A 5,056-nucleotide genomic window follows, 5' to 3' on the forward strand; every position below is an offset into this window, starting at 1 on the left:
CTTCCTTAATCTGTTGCAATATGTGTATGAGCAGATTCCCATAGTAGTAAATTATAAAAGACTGGGAAAGAGGTAACAAAAGATTCTTGAGGCTTAGAGTCAAAAATTGCCCAAGGTTCCCGTGTGAGGCCCAATAGCCGATGTAAGCATAATTGTGAAAGCATAATTGTGCCTAGTGGTTTAAACCTCCATCTTTCCCTTCATTTATGGCTGGGTTCTCCCAATGCCAAGCCCTGTGAGAGTGTGGCATGATGGTGTGCAGGATGATGGTGTGCAGGGTCCTCAGGCCATCTTCCCTCTGTCTGAGGCTTTATTTAGAAATCCACAGAGGCGCAAGGGTACGTGCAAATCTTTCTAAATGTAGAATATAAATGTCTTAACACAATAACTAAGAAAATGACATGAAGGCTTTGTTAACCAGTTTGATGAAAATATTTCAGATTATATATAGAACCATTGTACCCCATGATTGCATTAATGTACACAGCTATGATTTAATTTTAAAAAATCCACAGAGGCGACTTAGTAGTGAGAGGTTGTTCATGTGCTCTCCTCTCTTTTCTAGTCTCTCAGAACAAACACTCAAATGCCCAGGAAGCCAGAGCTGCCTCCCCCCTTATCTGGGTCTCAAAACCCTAAGTATTTATAGATCTGTGAGAATTCCAATTCTCAAGTTCAAGTAGGATGCTGTTTTTACTTGGTTGCTGTTTGAACACTCGCTTGCCATGGTTAACACACTAATAAAACAACTTAGCTCACTACAACTGTAATACATTCTAATTTGGTAAAGAAAAGTATAGATAAAAAATTAAAATATCTATAATATCCTTAACAATGTCAACACTTTGAGTTCTTTTCCTCTCTCTATATGTACAGGCAGATGGTCACTTAATGTTCAGATTTTTATTATACTTTCAAATTTCATGTATAGTTTCCTTCTGCTTTATTAATTTATTAACATAGGCTTGTCCCCATGTTAATAAATAATTTTTGAGACTATTATTTTAATATCTAAACAATATCCTGTTGTATCTGTGTAGAAGAAAGGTGGTTCTATTTCTCACTAACGTGGCAGTCCTGGAAATAAATAACAAGAAGGAAATTGCCACTAAAGGTGGGAAGCTGGGAAGACAGTCGGTGGGAAAAGTCGGGGATAGAAGTACAGGTAGAAAATCTCAGATACACAGGAGGTGTTGGCCTCCTTAGGCACTGTCCTGATCCTGTTTTCCCTTCCTTTTGCTGGCTCTTACTGCCGATCAAAGCTCAGACTCCCAAGTCTGCCATTCACGGCCTTCCATGATTTGTTACAACTCAATTAACCAACCTTGGTTCTCACTATCTGCTTTTAAACTCACATGTTTCTGAAAAATGAACCAATTTACTCTTCTTGATGTAGACATCCAAGGCATTTGATACCTCCATACCTAGGTTGACTCTTTCCCTTTTATGTTGAATGTCTGTCTTTCCTCAACTCATCTGAATCTCATCCATTGATCCATCCATGACACAGCTCAAGTAGCATCTCCGCCACTACATGACTCAGTTCTTTCTGGCCAGACCTAATGTTTTCCTCCTCTCTGTTCTCATCTCTGTCAATGCAGCAATTATTACTTAGATTATGGCAATTTGGACAAACATCTTATCTCCCCTCTTAGATTAAGCATGAATCAATGTTTGGGGAACCTTTTCAGGTCACAGTACCTTTGTGAGTGTTATAATTTTTATTGGCACACACTAAGGAATAAATAGCAACCACAATTACACCACTCATTGTCACACTGTGTCCTTGTCTGAGTAGAATTTCCTTCACTCATCTCACTTACATTCATCAGAGAAGGGTTTGGGGAATAGCTGGTTACCAGAGATGCTCCATGTAGTTTGTAAAAACTCCCTTTCACTCTGTAGACCTGAGCTCCCACATACAGCAAGATGAGGATCTACCTTCCTCCCCTAGAAAAAGGGGAAGAATCTGAGCTGGACTTGTGAAATTGGCTTTGACAAGTAGAATTCATGAAAAATAATAATCTGGGCCTTTCAAGCCCAGGCCATGTGGTGAGAAACACATATCACAAAGCCAGCACTGACTGCCAGCCACGCAGAGGAATCTTTGTGTACAGTCCAGTCCGACCAAGCCCCCAGGATACTAACCCCCAAGCAATGGTCCCAAGCAGAAGAACCCAAACCCATATAAACACTAGTCAGCCCAAGAATCATCAGATATAATAAACAGGTTGTCCTTCCACATAAGAAGAATAATGCCTTGATAGTGCTCTATTGTTCTTAGCTCTTATAATTTTCTTGTCTTCAGATCTACTTAGCAGAATAGTATTTCCTTCTGGCAAACCTCTGCTGCTGTGGTGGTTATGCCACCTAGCAAGCCCACTGATGGTGCTGAAAATAGTATAGCAAAAAAGAAAATTCCTTGGTTTTTGATGTACTAGATTTGTGTATGTCTTTTAAACAGCTCTAGTTTCACCTTACATGAAATAATCAGGAAAAGTGTAAAAATTCAAAATCAGTTAAAAAAATAATGATTTGAGTAGGACTATAGAACAAATGGTCATAACAGACATTTACAGAGCATTCTACCCCAAACTACTCAATATATATTCTTCTCATCAGTACATGAGATATTCTATACGATTGAGCATATCTTAGGCCACGAAACAAGTCTCAGCAAATTCAAAAAAATTAGAATCATATCATGTATCTTCTCAGACCACAGTGGAATAAAACTGGAAATCAATTCCAAGAGTAACAGTCAAATCTCCACAAAGCTATGGGAATTAAACAACCTGCTGCTAAATTATTCTTGGGTCAATGATGAAATTAAGATAGAAACCAAAAGATTCCTTGAACTGAATGACAAAGGGGACACAAATTATCAAAATCTATGGGATATAGTAAAAGCAGTCCTAAGGGGAAAATTCATAGCCTTAAATGCCTAAATCAAAAAGACAGAAAGATTACAAATTAACATTCTAATGTCACATCTCAAGGAACTGAAAAAAGAACAAATCAAACCCAAAGCCAGTAGAAGAAATAACAAAGCTCAGAGCAGAACTAAATGAAATGGAAATCAGAAAAACAATAGAAAAGATCAACGTTCTATCACCATTTTAAAAATTAAATTTTTGGTTAACAAGTTCCCCACCATAAAACCCTAGGCCCAGCTGGCTAACTTTAAGGGACAAATAATGTCAATTCTCCACAGATTCTTCCAGAAAATTGAGGAGGAGAGAACACTTCCCCGCTCATTTTGTGAACAACCAGTACATGGTTTGAGGGGTGTGGAAATGAATGGGCTTGAGAAATCTCTGGAGATGACTGAAAGCCCTTACAAAGAAGAGAGAGAAGCAGAGTTTGGAAGGTATGTTTGAAATTGTGATCAAAGAACACATAAGAAAGATGACGTTATTGGGGACAATATATAAACTGAGAAAAGAACCAAGCGTGGGATCTATGGTACAATGCTCAAAACAAATAATAGGAGATTGTATGGAACGATGAGAAGACAGATCCAGAAGCAGGAGAAAAACAGAGTCATGTAATGTAAGGCAAATTGAGAGAGAGATGTATCGTAAGAGTGGCCAACCGTCTGAGCTGCAAAGAGGTTGAAGAAGGCCAGAAATTGTCCATTGCATTCGGTATCATAACAGGTTGATGGTTTTGTACTATAATTCAGATGCACAAAAAATCTGCTGTTGCCCTCCACTCACCATTCCTAATGATACCAGAAAAAAAAAGTAGTTTAATTACTCGAAAGGATTTCCTTCTTGTTAAAAGAGCTTCTTTCACACATTCATGGTTCCTCCTCTGCCTCTTTTCTTCCTCTTGAGTGTCATAGGAGTCCTGTGTTCCTGATGCTGTTGGGTAGCCCCTCCTGTCCCCTCCTGAGTGACCCTTGTCCTGCTCAGTGTCATGGCTCTAGCTGGTCCAGCACAGTCTTGCTCAGCATTATGTTACTAACTGCTGACAACTGGAGATCCTGCCACTGTCTGGTCCTACTGTTCCCACACTTTGGGTTTGGGGGTCTAGTTCCAGGCCACATCTTGTCCACTGATTTCCTCACACTTGCAATATTAAGGGTGTAACATTAAGGGTTAACTCAAAAATGACTACAGCAATTAAATAAGAGGAACGCCAACAAATAAGGGGAAGAAGGGCCCTATGATATTGTCACAAGGCAAAAGGAACTCGTTTGCTCAGTTTTCTGCCGGGAACATGAAGTTATTTTCACAGTGATGTACAAAGTATCCACAAAACATGGGGGACAATGACAGAATTTCCATGAAAAGCAACTCCCTCTGGGCATGATGGCTCACTCCTGCAATCCTAGTACTCTTAGAGGCTGAGGCAGGTAGATCACTTGAGCTCAGGAGTCTGAGAATGGTGGCAGGCGCTTGTAGTCCCAACAACTTGGGAGGCTGAGACAAGAGAATGGCTTGAGCCCAAGAGTTTGAGGTTGCTGTGAACTATAACACCAGGGCACTCTACCTGGGGTGAGAGAGTGAGACAGCCTCAAAAAAATAAAAAATAAAAAATAAAATATCCCCTGAGTCTGCTACTTTTTAAGTGGTCTTCATGTGAATACTCGTCAATTTCTAAGTACCAAATATGACCTCAAGCCAAAGTAATAATGATCATTTTTGTCACTCACAGTTCTAAATTTAATAACACTTCTTACTGGATTTTTAGCATGAGTGCATTCAATGTCCCCATAATTGAGTGAATTATGATTACATGCAAGTTGGATTAAAGAAAAGTAGTCATAACATTCTTGACTACAAATTATGATTTTAAAAATTCTTTTACACAGAGCAACACTTTCATTTGAGAAAGTTAAAATACTTCGCAGTACAATTCAATTTAGGAGTGATTCATCAGGGCCCATGGCCCTATGAGATCAACGTCTTCTCCTTTCTCTTTGTCTTTTTAAGATAGGAACATTGGTATATTCCCAGATGACCAAAAATCACATTACAACAAAGATATTTGTATCAGAATGTTTATTGCAGCCCAATTCATAATTGCCAGGTCATGGAAGAAGCCCAAG

Source organism: Otolemur garnettii, unplaced genomic scaffold, assembly GCF_000181295.1.
Source record: "Otolemur garnettii isolate 467f Iridium unplaced genomic scaffold, OtoGar3 scaffold00010, whole genome shotgun sequence".
Classification (NCBI taxonomy): Eukaryota; Metazoa; Chordata; class Mammalia; order Primates; family Galagidae; genus Otolemur; species Otolemur garnettii.